The following is a 15,806-nucleotide window of genomic DNA, read 5'->3' on the forward strand; positions in this document are numbered from 1 at the left end:
ATTCCTGCTTCTCAGGAATCGAAGAAAATATATAAATGTTTGTTCTACATTTTTCCCTCTGCTAGATTTTAAGTTCCATGAGGGCAAGGAACATGTTTGACATATTAAACCCAGTACCTTAGACCTATCACAGGCCTCCCTGGTACATAAAAAGTGCTCACCAAATTTTATGAATTCATGGATATACGATAATATATGAATAGTGTCTGGCACAGAAGAGATCCTAACACAATAAAACATTAGTTTTATCCTTTCTCTTCTTTCCTCCAGCATTCTAGGGAACTTTCTCTGCCTAAACCATTTTATCTGGTCTTATATTAGTGATTATGAATCCCAAGAGTTTTTTTCCTGTTTGGGAATTGACTAGTCAGAAACATAATAGAGATCTTCAAGCCATGAACATGACTCATGCACTGAAAATGGACTTTCACCAGAGGGTGATCCCTAGGTGGTCACTGGGTCTCTTAACCAGCTTTGGCATCCCAAAGCATAGGTTGCACCTCTTTAGAAACCTTTACTGTGATGTGAAAAAAAAGAAATGCATTGATCTTTTTCCCTAAGTGAGGAGCTTAGTCCACGCATCCTACTCCTGAGAGATTTATGCTCTCTGCCCAAACCAGGAATGTTCACCCAAAGTGTTTAGAGTACATGAGGGGTCAGCAGATGGCAATCCCAGCCTTCTGCACAGGAGTCAAGATGAAGTGGCTAGAGGCACAAACTGGGGCCACCTGCTTTCTCTCCATGGCTTCCATCTCAGAGTAGAGGGAGGGCAGCTATTAATAGCCCTGGAGGTCTAAACTATTCCTTAAAGGAAAGAGACTGAGGAGGAACTGAAAGTGTAAATGGTGTGAAGAGAAAACACATAGTATAATGTTTAGGTGCATTCTGAAGTTAGATGTGGTTCAAACTCCAAGTTCGCTAACTGGTTACAGCAACTTAATTGTTTAACCTGTCTCCTTCTATATATGATACTGACAGCCAACATCTACTGAGAACGCCTTATGGGTTAATACATGCCTGCATTAAATTCTTGCAATAACTCAATGAGGTAAATGCTAGTAGTATTACCCTAATTTTACAGATAAGAAAAACACATGGAGCAGGTATATTACCTGCCCAAATTCAATACCTAATGCAACAACTAGCCAGCACTGTTATTCCCTATACCACTGTGAGGGCTGAATTAGATGGCATGTAAAAAAAATGCTTTAAATATCATCATGCTTTAGGAGAACCATGAACAGAACTACTTGGTCAGAAATGAGGAATTGAAGTTCCATAGGCAGTAGGGTTAATTAAAAAAAAAAAAAAAAAAAAAACAGAGAGAGAGCTTTAGATCTTCTACTATAAGCCATGAGAAGCTTGGGTCAGATGAGGGGAAGACAATTAAGACACTGTGGCAGTGACTTATGTGTGAAGCAAGAATGGCATGAAAGAGCATGATGATTTAGAGAATAAGAAGGCAAAAGCACGTAAAAGAATGGGGCTACTGAGAAAGGTGACTATTTGGAGAGGCAATCTGATAGAAAAGGGCACTTCAAGATGGCTTCCTTGAATTACAGTAGGTGAGGATAGTGCCATTCCTTTAAAAACAGGTTGGGAGCCAAGAGTGAAAGTGGGCTTTCCAGAAAGATGGATGAATTCCATATTTATCAAATGTCAAATTAAAGCAAGACATGGCAGCCAGGCAGGTGAGGAGAAAAGCCTTCTCATGAATACATGAGAGTAGACATGAAAAACAGTGCCATCAAAAAGAAAATTCTGAAATGAAACCACCTAGAGTAAACCTCTGCTTTTATATTTTTTTTCCCACCGGTCACAATTTTTTGGGCTCCAATTCCTTATGATTACATTTTAATACTTCTATTTTTGTGGGAGTAGCAGAGCTTTGTGGAAAATTAAGAAATTTTCACATGTGATGCTTTTCTGAATATGTTGTTATGTAAAATAATTTATTTTGATGGATTCTTCTGGCTTGATTCTATCTTGAAAAGAGAAAAAAAGAGGTCTTCCACTTAAAGTGGCTTCTCGACAGTAATAACTAAAAGTGACAACAGGGGGAAAAAAGCTTTCACAATCTTTTATCTGAACATTCAATTGAACTATTCAAATTATAAGAACTTGTGTCTGAGTTCTTAAATTTGAAAAGTGCACAAAATAAACTTTTTACTCTCCTCAGAAATGATGTGATATTATCTCTGCAGGAGAAGAGATTGGGAAGGTTTAGAACATCCTTTAGGCTCTTCAGTTGATGTCAAATCAAATGGGATGCCTTCGTATGTCAGAAGGCTCATTTACTGTACTCTGTGCCTGCCAAAGTCCAATATGCTGAAACTCCCACTCAGGTGTTCATCTCCATGGGAGGCTTTATGCCAACAGGCATTAACTGTTGAAGTGCCAGTCTTAACCACTGCTGCTAAATCTTCATTGTTTTAGCTACCCAGAAGAGTTATGTGGGAAATGTCTCCCATTTCAGGAAGTAGTCTTGTGCCTGAAATAGTCTAATATATAATAAGTATTTCAACAAAAATGGAAACAGACAGAGGCAAAACTAAGAAATTCTCAAAAGTGCAAAACTGTCTTCTTCCTGAAGTGTCCTCACAACACCACATCTGTAAGGGGTGATGCCAGCAGGTATGCAAATGGCAACTTTTTATGTTCAGTTCCTTCCTGGTTGTGTAGCACTGAATAAGTTTCTAAAACCTGTGTTCTCAGTCTACTCATAATTAAAATGAAGATATAATCCCTATTTTATAACTTCATTATTGAAAAAATTACATATATAAAATGCCTACAAGAGTGCATCCAATAAATGTCAGTACCCTATCTCCCTCCTGGTTCTGAATCTCAAGCTCATCCTCCAACCCTGCCCCAATATCTAGCAGAATCCACTTCTCTCTGCATCCATGCCCTTTTGGGATTCATGGAGTCATAAGTAAAATCATAAATGGTCAACACTATTTGGCTAGGAAAACCTTAGGGAGATATATGTATTTACCGATTTGTCCAAAAGAAACTAGATTAAAATAGTTGTGGAGACACACGTCACAAAGACATCAGTAAGAGATCATATCAGAAGGGTCCCACATAATGATTTAGATTAGATTTTTCTCTTGGTTCCAGGTCAAAGAGGCTCCCAGCCTCTTATATTATTATAAATATAATAATATAACACATATCCGGTGATAAATTATTCTGAAATATCTTAGCATTAAATCATTATCTCAAGAGAAACCGAAGAATGCACAGAACTAAATTGGTCCTATACATTCCTTAAACAACTTTATGGAACACCCTATAGGTGACAGGCATCATTCTAAGTACCAGAAATACAGAGAAAAATAATACAACTTTCCTGTCCTCAAGGAGATTACAGTCTGTTGGGGGACACTAGCCCACTGTTACACATATACAAAATAGCATGACATGTGCTTTAATAGAACTAGAGGTGCCATGTGCCCTGACAATTGAACTGGATCTTTAGGAATAGTGGAAGTGGAGGCACAGAATGTGCACAAAATATTGAAATGTAGAAGAGTGTGGTAGAATGAAGAATAATAAGGTTTTAGCCTGGGTACCCTAGAAAGCAGAACCGGAATAAGAATTAAGGAGCTAACATTTCATTTGGAAGGTATAGGCCCAAGACCATAAAAGTGACAAAAAGAGAAAGGAGACAAAGGAATATGTGATATGAGGTGATTCAATGCATTATAATAGCTACAGCCTCATAAGTGAAAACAGAGCACATCACTCAGCAAGTATACCTCTCCGGATGAGCCACACTTAGGAGTGGACCACAAGCGAGAGAAAAAAGTCATGTCTGTTTTCCTATCAGTCAAGGTCCCATTCATGGTAGGTCAGCTGGCCCCCTGACAGTTAATCAAGAATCCAAATCTCACACTGATATGTAATGCTCATCCAGTTCTGAAATTAAGGGGGATGACCTGATGCAGATGGTGTGACAACTAAGAAAGAAAGAAGCGGTTAGGAACTCTGAGAAACCATCACAACGAAAAAGAATAGCGTGGAAGCAGGAGGAGGAAATATGGGGCAGAAATAGCAAAAATTAATTTGTGAAGGTCTTTAGGAATACCTTTAAAGAGTTTCGATTTTTTTCTGTGGTTCAAAAATATTTTGAAGATCAGCCAAATACAGTACAAGTTTAATCTAGTATCTAAGTAAATGTGGATCTGCATTTTCTACTAATTGTTTCAATATTTGGCCAAGGTGAAAGAAATTCACTTCAGGCTATTCCAAACTGAGATGTGGAGACAATCAACTGAGATGCTATAATTATACAGGGAGCAGACAAACTGTCAATGAATATGCAAAGGTAGATGCTCTTATCTATTTTGTTTAATTGCAAATAGGATTTACATCATGATTCACTCAAGCAGCACAGGGATACCAGGCCCACATGGTATCTTGAGTTGGTCTAGAATTGCATGAGTTGGCTGAAATGATTGTCAATACTCTCTGGTAAAGTGCCTCCTTTTCACACCTGGTTTACAGAGCAATCACCCCGAGGATGCAACCACATTTAGTGCTCTTTGAAACACAACCAAGAATAACATCTGGCATTTTTTGGAAGAATGATTTTTTCACTGTATAGTAATAGGTGTTGTCTAACAATCACCAACATTCTAAACAGCTTTTCATAATCCATAATCTCATTTAATCAGAATAGCAAATTTATGAGAAATTATTATCCCCTTATACCGATGTCAAAATTCAAAGACTCAGAAACATCAATGTGCCCCATGCCACGTTAACGATGCTGCTACAATTTGGACCTTGGACCTCAATCCGTTTGTCTCCATTCAAGGCGCACACTTTTTCCGGTCTAGTTTTTCTGTTTCACAGAGTTGTTTTGTGAGAGGACTAAGCTTTTTTTCTCCCTAGGAACACAAGCCTTAGGAGATGAAAATGTATCCAAACATCCAAAATTTTCCTACAGCAAATTTCCCTTAGGTGACACCAAATCTTGAGAAAATGAGTTCCATATACATGATGTGAAGTGCTCTTCCCATTATGGGATGTTCACACCCTTAAAACCTACATACGTCCCATGATTTTAATATTCCAGAATTCATATCAATCATATCAAACATTCTTAAAAATCATACACCGTCCTTCATGGTCAATAGACCTGAATTTAAATCTGGACTCCTTCATTATATGCATAAACTTGAACAAATAATTTAACTTCTCTGAACCTCCTTTTATTTGGATGTAAAATGAGGCTCACAGTAGCTCTCTCATGAGATTTCTAGTTTATTAGATATTAAAACAAAGGAAGAAATTGGCAACAGTTTTGCCTGAGACTTGCGAAAACATCGAGGATCAATTATTCCAGTGGTGAACACCTCCACCTAATCAAAACTTGAAGTTTGACCTTTCCACGCCCAATCCCCTTATTTCCTTAGGGGTCAAAATGATGAAACTTTTCTTTCAGAAATAAAAACATTGTAGAGATGAAGAGTCATTAGAGTATCTGACTAATTGGTAGAGTGAAAGTGAGAATGACAATTTGTCTCTTGTGCTTTCTTTTGCAGTTAATGACAAATATGATAAAAGAAAAGATGTAGGATCCCTCAGGCTCCTTTATGTGTCCAGGGTCTGCTTCTCTGGCCCTGCCTGTTCTAGCCTATGGGCTTGGCCATTGTGTATCCCCCTCCTTCCTACTTCTGATTCTGCTGTTTCTGACATTAGCCAACTTGAATTCTTAGCTTTCTTGTCACAACTAGATTCTGGTTCCTAGCTTTCATGTGGCAATTGGATTCTGGTTTGTTTTCATTATCAATTCATTTGTTCGAAACCAGCTGTGGAAACATCTAGATAAGATGGTCCTAGGATAAGACATGCCTGACCCCTTTACCCCAACTTCCACGGAAGCAATCAATAAACATAAAAATTAAGCTAGAGAAGTATTTTTAAAATTTAAACTTGCAAGTATGGAACAATATCTGTAGGATGTTCTTTTTGATGTACATTCACATAGAAAATTAAAGGCTAAAATAAAATATAAAATAAAAATATATAAAATAATGGCAATTGGATTCTGGTTTGTTTTCATTATCAATTCATTTGTTCGAAACCAGCTGTGGAAACATCTAGATAAGATGGTCCTAGGATAAGACATGCCTGACCCCTTTACACCAACTTCCACGGAAGCAATCAATAAACATAAAAATTAAGCTAGAGAAGTATTTTTAAAATTTAAACTTGCAAGTATGGAACAATATCTGTAGGATGTTCTTTTTGATGTACATTCACATAGAAAATTAAAGGCTAATATAAAATAAAAATATATAAAATAAATTGTTGGTTATCATCAGTGGGTCACAAGATTATGAAAGATGTTTACTTTGTTTTGTTCTTATTTGCTTTCAAAATATTAAATAATTAGCCTGCATCATTCCTGTAGACAGAAATAAGATATTGTTTCCTTTAAAAGAAAACAAAAGAAATAAAAATATGAAATATCTTACATAATTATCTAAATATTACAAGTAATAGAGACTGTAGTTCATTTTTATTTTGTCTGTTTTGGATCATAATTAGCAATACTAAATACTCTGAAACATGCCCTAAGGCTAATAAATAAGAAGTGGCACATCATTCCCATAGGTAAAGGACAATGTACATTTTAATGGTCTTCTGGTTATGGCAAAATGTAGATATTCGAAATAGCGTATAATGAGTTTGGTACTAAAATTTGAAATATGCTGTTAAAATGCCACAAAATGCTTGAACAGCATGACTATTAAGCTGGTTTTAATTTTCCATTTAATCATAAAGAATACACAAATTAAATTCAGATTTCTTTTCAGCATCTTTATATCGTCATATCTCTTTTCAGCATTATTATTATATCCCCTGAAGCTATCTTCATCAACTCTCTGGCAAAGAGAATTTAATGTCTCTATTTACTTTCTGAACTTTCTCTTTTCCAAGGAACATTGTGATCCAATAGTCTGTGTGTAAGAAATTAACCCAATTATGGTACTCCAATCTTAAGATATGACACGATCGTTGCTTAGGTTAATAAGTGTAGGGACGGAGAAGGCATAGGCAGAGAATTAGAAAATTTTATTGAAGAGCTTAAGAAATTATTAAAATATTAATACTGAACCTTCCAAAATTCCTCCAGTATAGTCTATAACAGCTGCAGCATAATTTATGGGTTTATGTTGTTTTAGATTTTCTCAATATTCACATCTGTCTTCTGTTTATTTAAATTCTTGAAACAGAGACATATTTGGAGACTGCTTTCAATCATACTTTTAAAGTAGTCTCAAAAATAATAACTATAGTACTTTTAATTTCTCTCTTCCTTTTTTTACTTCACACAAACTGAGCAGTTACTATATTCCTAGACACTGCAAGAAGTCAGATGTGCAAGTGAAATAAGACATAGACATTGCCCTAAAAGAGCTCTTAGTCTAAAAGAGGTGAACTTTTAAATAATTATAAGTTTTGTAATAACAGTGTTTATGATGTCTTTTGCAGCACAGAGAAAAAAATGAGAAATTATTGGTCAAGACAGATGACAGGGAAGAGCCTGGGTGAAGGGAGATTAGTTAAGAGGTTACTGCAATTTCCCCCAGAGAGAGAATGAGGTCATCAGCTATGTTTTGTCTAAAAAAATAAGGTCAAGAGGTGATAGATAACTTTGATGGAATAAACAACTAGGGGCAGAACTGCTAAGACTAGGCTTCTCCCAAGAATAATATAATCTATAGATGGAGAAATACACAAATAACTTTCAGAACCATAGCCTGGTGTGATAAAAATTATAACTTAATTTTTAATTTATAAAAAATCACAGATGTTGGAATCCAGAAGGAACAACTAATGTGTCTACTGATAGTTGCTAACATTTATTATAGCAGGTTTTAAGCTAAGCTTTTTACCTATATTATCTAACCTAATATTCACAACAACCCTAAGAATTAAATATAATTATTTTCTTAATTTTACAAATGAGACATTTAAGACATAGAGAAGATAAGCAACGAAGTATAAAAATGGTAAAATCAAGATTAACTCACAGACTGATATAGCATCCGGGCTCTTAACCAGGGATTCTACCTGACAGTAAGTTAGATTTACCTGGGGAATCTTTAAAAAATATTGATTCCCAGGCTGCACTCCAGACCAACTAACATAATCTCTGGGCATAGGGCTCAGAAATGAATATTTATTTTCTTTATTTTTTAAGTTACCTAGGTGATTCCATGTACAACTAAGTTTGAGTACTTCATTTTTCTACGAAGAAAAGTGAAAGTGATGTTGAGAAGACGGTTGAGGGATCAATAAGAGTTTAGCATATGGGAAAACAGAAAAAGGTGCCCCAAGTAGAATGAGGAGCATGAGTTGAAGTATAGGATGTTAATACAAAGGATATGCAATATGTCTAGACCGCAAGCTAGATTTAGATTTTAAAGGGGCTTTAATTGCCTAATAAGACTATCATTTTATTCATAGTGCAGTAGAGAACTTTAAAATGTTTTTAAACGTAGAAATGAAGGAGAATCTGATCTATTTTAGACTAATGGCACTCTGGGGGAACAGATAGGATAAAGGTTAGTAAATGGCTTGGGGCTTATTAAAATAATCTGAAGAATTCGCGTTGGCCAGTGGTTTTGTCTGTGGCATTCTACTAGAAAGTAGATCATGCCATTAAATATTTATACTTTAATTCGAAGTTGATTCTCTATGGTACTTTTATACCACAGCTATTATCCCAAAGTACATGAACTTGAGAGATTTAAAATAAATTTAACAATCATTTAGGTGTTAATAGGACTGAAATGATTCACTAACCTCTGTTTGGTGTCAGGAGGATTTCACCCTACACAGAGGAAAGACAGAGGAAAAGGTGACAGCAGGAGTGAAAACTAACATTTTTTAATTAGACTCGATTCTATTTCTTCAATCAAGAAAACTCTTCTTGAGCCATGGAAACAAGTGACATTTTTTAAACCATGGCTTATTGAGAAAACCATATCTTCTTTACTTGACTGCTGCAAATTTTCAATCAACCTACCATTTAGAGATGAGATGTGTGAAGCATTAGAATACCACAATGAATTACAGTGACAGGCCTCTTTTCTTCCCTTTTCCTGCAATCCCTCTAAAAAGCCAGGCTTCTTGTTTCCTTTGGAAATGGAGTCAGCCGAAGGAGCCTATGATTACTGACATGTGGAAGAGAAATGTTTAGTAGCCCTTCTCATGTGAGGTTCCAAGAGAGAATGAGGCAATAATGCCAGCCGAAGGCACTCACTGTATGTAATGAATTAACTTTTCTCCTATGCATCTAGAATGTTATAAATTGGGAAAATTGAAAACATAGTCACTCAAATTATTTTCTGTCGGGCTTAATTATCTAGTAGAACCCAAGCATTGAATAAGAGGTATGGAAGAATCACAGATTGATCAAAGAAAAGAGAGAAAGAATATCAAAGCTCCTTTTACATTGAGAATAAACCATCCCAGGTTCATATAAACAATGAGATTGGAATTTAGGGACATGTACATGTCAAGACTACTTTCCTTCTTTTATTAGTTTGTTTCCTGAAAACAGCCTATATGATAAAAGCCTGGGAGTATGCTAATTGAGCCATATACCTATAATCGGTAACAAAATATCAGCCTATAGAGAAAGATGTTCTAAGAACAGGAAATATGAGAATCAGTCTAAATAACATTATCTGGTCTTAAATAAATCTTTAAGTAGCCATTTGAAAAACTCTGTGTTCTTTGAAAAGAAGTCTGGTTTCTGACATTAAACAATATGGCCTGAAAACACAAATTCTTTCTTCTATCTTCTGAGACCTCGTTAACATGGCAGTAAAGCAATGTTAAATGCAGAATTCTATTTTTGGCTGTGTGACATGCTAGATACCCCAAGTGACCCTCATAATTAAATATTGACATAATAACTGTTTAAAAATGAATGTGTTACAGATCCAAAGAATCCAAATGAAGAAATAAAATTAATAAATGAAGAAATAAGTCAAAGAAATGAGGGAATAAAAAGGAAAACAAGCCAAAATGCTGCGTTTTCTTAAGTTTCTGTGGAGATGTTAATCTTTTATTTTGATGGCTACCCAGGCTGTGAAGGAGACAGAGAAAGACATAGGTCTACCTAAGAGACACAAATTCCTCCCACATCCTACCCCGAATAATACTGGGACCTCTAAGAGCAATGCCATAAGTATAATGGTGAATGAAAGTAAATCTGCCTTGAAAAATGGCATGATTCAGAAATCAAATTGTCTTGGCCTTGGTGTTGGGTAAAGGAAAAAAAAATATCCTCCTTAAGAATTCATTACTATAAACTATCACTCATGCTACCAGTGAGGTCTGAAAAACCCCAGGCAGATAATTTAATATAAAATGGCTGGCTGGCTACACTCCACACAGAAGTAAATACAAATCCTCTCTAAAGGACTTCGATTTCAACTCAGGCTTCAAAAAATTCCCACAGATAAAGTTCAAAAGAACATGAGCTCACAGTCAAAAATCCCAAAGCATACAAGAAAACAAAAAAACAATTACCATTCATCAAAAACAATAGGCAGAAGAATCAAATCTGCAAAGATTCCAAATTATGGTATACTAGACACCATATATAAAATAACTATGTCTGATGTTTAAAGTAATAAAAAGCTTTAAAATATGAAAGAGATTTAGAAATAACCAAAGAGATTGAGGAAAGAACAAATAATCCTTCTAGATATTAAAAATATTGTCCCCCTAGGATTCAGAAAGTCAGCAGAGAAAGCAGCTCTCACTCTAACAATGAGAATAAGCCAGAAAGCCTATAAAAATCATCTCTGAGCCCCTCAGAGAACTGAGATCACAAGGTAACCCACCGAACTAAAATCCAAAATGATGGCAGTGCCCTACAAGGAGAAATGGATCCCACATCTGTTTTTTCTTTGGCGGAGCAGCGAAGATAGGAGGTAGCCACCACAGATATGGTAGCTCCAGACCTTGCATGAGTAAGAGGCATGCGTTCAAGAGGGCAAGAAAGCCTGCTGTGCTCATGTGAGCAGAGGTCCCATCTCTAAATCTGACTTAAGGCCACTGCATTTTTTAAGTTATAAAAAATCCTACTTTGATCTAAAGTTGTTTTTATCACTTTCACTAGATCCTCAAATATGAAGAAGAGCAAATGATAGTATCTAACAGTCTTAAGGGTACTTTTTAAGGTAAATGTGTAGAATAACTCTTAGAAACATAAAAGTAGCTCATCGATTCATGAAATTGAGTTGAGTGACTTGGTTATCTAGAATCCATTGGGAAAAACTAAGAATCTTTTTCTAGGGTAAGCATCAATACTCCATAGAGAAATGGGGTGGTGTAAAGACACCATTTTGCCTAAAGGTAGATTAGGCAGCTCTTAGTTATGCCACAATCCTGGTCCTCGTTCTCCCACTTCCCAGCCCCAAAAAGTACTTCCTTCAACTTTCAAAGGACTTCCAGATTTCTGAAACTAACCCAGCAAAATACCCACTCAGCTCCCTTAATTAAATAAATGAGACAAATCTAAAATGCAAAATGTCTGTATGAGATATAATTACGTTGAGATGATTTTAGTTTTAGATGTAAGTGAATGGTCTATCAGAGTAGGTTATAACTCTATATTTGGAGGGAGATGAAGAACTGAGTATATGAAGAGGGAGGGGTCATAATAATTAATATTATGACCTAGTAAATCTGTCACAAATTAAATATAGAAAGTAACAATAAAAAGTATAGTTTTCATATAGGTTTTCTGTTTCTGGTTTGATAAAAACTAATAACTAATATATGGCTTCAATGATACCCACATTACTTAAGTCATTCTAATTTCATTCACCAAATACTACATTCACCAAGCACTACTACAGTGCTAGGCACTGTTCTGGTCATTTGGAATACATCACAACAGAGCAGAAGTCCCTCTACCATAGAGCTCAATACCAGCGGAGGAAGGCAGACAGTAAAGAGTAAATGTGATAAATGAGTAAATTATTTAATATGCTAGGAAGTAAGTGCTATCACCAAAAGAAGGGGTAAGGGGGATGGGATATCAGACATGCAGAGTTGCCGAAGTTACAGTAGTAAACAGGATGGTCAGGACAGACATGATTGAAAAAGCCAGACATACGGAAAGGCAAGAAAGGAAGCCAAGTAGTTACCTTACCTTCAAGAAGAACATGCCTACAGAGGGAACAGCTGGTATACCCGATAAGTTCAAGCAGTAGGAGGAAAGTCGAGGTACTTGAAATGAAGCAACTGAGAGGTGAAGTTGTAGGAGAGGAGGTCATTTCCTCATTCTTACCTATTTTCATTCCCAAGCTATTAAGTTCCAATGAAAGAAATCACAATTTGGTAGACTTCACTGAGAGATAAATTACCCAATCTCAGCTGCCCAGTCTTAGTTATTTTCCCCCTTCCCTAAATCATTTCTCACATCAGAACTTCAAACACTATTCTAATCAAGGTCAAAGGCTTGCCCCTATATCCTGCACTCTACATAGATACTTCGAATCATACTTTGTTCAGAGAGGAGCCAAGATAATGTCTACTCACTCCTATGAGATTCTGCTCCTTCTCACCTGGCTCAAAGGGAGAATGCCCCCTCCTACTTAAGGCCAGCCTTAAACCTGGCCTGAGCACTTGAATCCTTCTGAGTCTTTTTCTTAAATACTAATGTCTCCTATCAATCCACACTCTTCTTGAACAGTTTCATTCATACAATCGCCTTAAATTTCCATCTCTGTTTAATGGCTTTCTAATCTACATCTCTAGTTCTGACTTGCTCCTGAGATACAAGCAGAACTTGCTTAGTTAGACATGTATGTTATGATACATCAAATGTAATGGGTCAAAAGTCAAGCATTATTCCACCCCCAAATATATTCTTCTTCTGCTTCCTATCTGAACTGGTGACATCATTATTCTCATAGTCGCCTAGACCTTACTTCTTTTGTTTCTTTATCTCCCATTTATAATCAAATTCTATAAATTCTTTTGTGTGTGTGTCTATCACACCAATGCCCTCCCAACATCCTTTACCAGATATCTGCATTGACAACTCTCACCAGCCACATTCATTCAAAGACGATATCCAATCACGAGCATCTTCTATTTTGAGCATAGGCTAAGTGACATTTGCCATTCACATCTTTTTTTATAAATAAGGTTTAGGATTTGTTGTTGTTGTTGTTGCTTATTTGTTTTCCATTGCTAGTACCTAGTAAAATACATGCTTCATTCCTTCATTCCTGTGAGCAAAGGAGAATTGATTGGCTTCTATATAAATTAAATTAATCTTAAGACCACACCAAAACAAAAAAATTCACAAGGGGAAGCGTTGAAACCAAGATTGGAAGAAAAAAATGAAAAAATAAAAGGCAAATAATAATTGGGAGAGACTTTCAGAAAGACAGAGATGGGACAGCATTGGAAAACACAGAATTTTCAGACAAAGCCTGGAGCTTAAGCTGCCACGAGGAGAGTGAGAAATAAAGATACGAAAGTAGGCAAGAGCCAGATTCTATATCTACAAGGGAGCCATTTAAGAGTTTTTAGCAAGGGAGCAACCCAAGAAATATAAACGTTAGGGACATCCCACTGTATGTTGATGAAGAACTTAGCTTAAGTCATTTATTTTATGCCCCACAGAACCTAGCACAAATTTTAAAGAATGTGTAAAAGTCGAAAATGAATTGCATTAGACTAAAGTAAATGACAGACACTCTGTGGAGAGCAAACAACGGCTGCGTTGTATACAAAGCGCAATTCTGAGGTGTCTAATTTGAAAGAGGATATATGAGGCTATTGTGAAGTGGAGACCAGCCTGTAAGCCCCACTTTCCCAGTTCGAAGGCTGGTGGTTGTCATGGTTACGGTTGCACGCTAGGCTTATTTATAGCTATATCCTATCTTTAGTAAATTCCACAACAGATGAGAGAAAATTCAACTGTGAAGCCATCTAAGTGTATTGGAAGCACTTAGGAAGAGCAATAGAATTAAATATACATCAGAGAATCTCAAAACACCAGGGAGAGCCCCATTTTAAATAACTGCTCTGTGAACAGTGTTCTGAGTGAATTGAAAAAATAAACCCAGGGTTTTGCAAGCCTTCTGCTACCTCTGCCTTTACAATTTACAAACATAGGTTCCAGAATAGGTCTTGGAAATTAATTACTTAATTATTTTTTTTACCATCTATCATACACAAGACACCTACAGACATTGTAAGTCTAACAATAACAACTAGATACAAGTTTTATCTCCATTTTGCACATTAGGAAACTGAGGTACAACAAGTTTAAGAGTTTCCCAATGCCACATAGTTGATAAAGACCCCACATAGTTGATAAAGACCAGAGCTAAGCAAGAGCCCAGGCAGTCTGCTTCCAGGGCTCTTAACCACTATGATACACTGACTTGTTTAATAACCAACAAAAAGGTCTGGAGACCGGAACTCACCTGGAGACTGCAAAGCCATATTTCCATTTAAAGTAAATTCAAATCTAAAACAATTACTTGCTAATAGAGAACACTGAGAATCTATGCTGCAAAACAACATATACCCAAACCTGAAATCTCAAACAAAACAAACTAGAGGCATCTACTTCCATTTCAAAAAGAGTAAGGAAATTTTTCTATTTCACAGCAAATTAAATACAATTGTGTGCATAGGTGCACATTTTTAGAACAGATGCATTATGTACACAAAGTAAAACAGTGGCTTATTAAAAAGGAATGGATATTGATAGCTATTGTTTTGTTTTGTTTTGTTTTCATTTATCGTAACAAGTCTATGAAGCAAGTATTTTTGATCCCTAGTTAACAGAGAAAAAACTGAGGCTCACACCGAATAAAAACTTCCTCAAACACATATCCCTAGTAAGTAGAAGAACTGGACTTCAAATCTAATTCCTTCTAATGCTAAAGCCTGGGAATTTTCCCCCTTATATATGTTTATGCTATCCTGACTTAAAAGGGACCATAATTTGGCTAGCTTCTAACAAAGCCTCTCCCCAAGACCAAAGAAATTGTCTTTGAGCAAGCACAGCTTGTTGTAGGAGGTAGAATTTGCTCGGACCAGTTCTGATTCAATGAAAGAACCGCTCACTTTTTGGACAGACATGTATTATATTACCACGACTTGTGTAGGAATAATAAAATGACTAAGGTAGAAATACACATCTTGTTGCAAATGTCCTTCTCTGGGAGAAGCTTTAAACAATAGTATGGTAAGGCTTTGGGATTCACATTGAGAGATTTTATAATCTAAGAATCCTATAATATTTGCTCATGTTTTTATCAAATATTTACTAAGTACCTATACCATACCTCTTATGGTGGTAGGTTCTGATGATACAGTGGTGAATAAGACAAGCAAATACTGTAATTTTTGAATGCTAGTTAAAATGCGATCTTAGACTCACAAACATTCATGATATTCATTCATTCAAGAAACTTTATCAAGTGCCTACTATACACCAGTCAGCATAGTAGATACTGAGGACAAAAAAGTGAATAATTCACATTGCTAGAGGCAACTTAAGATATCAACCATATGACAGATGACTAAACTGAAAGAACTAAGAGACTAAGCATGTGTCCAAGATCACACAAAAAAATTGGAGTTAAAAGCAAGAGTTGGTGACTGTATCTTTAACCCCTGTACTTTTCTTAAGAGTTCAAAACACTGTGAAGCCTCCTGCCATTTCTGACACTTCACAATATAATATGATTGTTATTGCTGTCTTTTCTCCTAAATCGGAAATAGTAAAA

The sequence above is a fragment of the Pteropus alecto genome, unplaced genomic scaffold, assembly GCF_000325575.1.
Source record: "Pteropus alecto unplaced genomic scaffold, ASM32557v1 scaffold114, whole genome shotgun sequence".
In the NCBI taxonomy this organism is placed as follows: domain Eukaryota; kingdom Metazoa; phylum Chordata; class Mammalia; order Chiroptera; family Pteropodidae; genus Pteropus; species Pteropus alecto.